Source organism: Pyxicephalus adspersus, chromosome Z (genome assembly GCF_032062135.1).
Source record: "Pyxicephalus adspersus chromosome Z, UCB_Pads_2.0, whole genome shotgun sequence".
Classification (NCBI taxonomy): domain Eukaryota; kingdom Metazoa; phylum Chordata; class Amphibia; order Anura; family Pyxicephalidae; genus Pyxicephalus; species Pyxicephalus adspersus.
The window spans coordinates 21,549,127-21,549,596 of NC_092871.1; positions in this window are offsets into that span (position 1 = coordinate 21,549,127).

Genomic DNA, 470 nt, shown 5'->3' on the forward strand with positions numbered 1-470 from the left:
GGAATGTCAAATTCGCTGTTGTATAAAAAGAACCCCTAGAGCAGTGTTCAACAACTGGTGGTCCGCAAGAAAATTTTGGTGGACCACAGAATAATTTGGAAATTATTTGCAATTTTTATGTTTTAATAATTAAAACAAAAATAATATTCTTATAAATTATTTTATTCTGGGTGACACCAAATTCACAAACTGTACAAGAGATTGAAAAACAAGTGAGGTGCAGCGTCAGTGTAGTGTTAAGTTGTGTGAGGCAACCGTTGCCGAGCCGTACGCTTCAGTATTGTTTCCACCATTACAACAGTCACCCCGCAAATACCGATTCTCATCCCATTGTTTTATTTTATTTCTCAGATGATCTTTTAGGTAATTATGACCTTAACTGTGTATTTTCTTTACCTGTTATATTTAATGCCATCAAAAAGTTTGACTTTGATAACTATCATTTCCTGTTCAGTCTTAGATTGGAATGA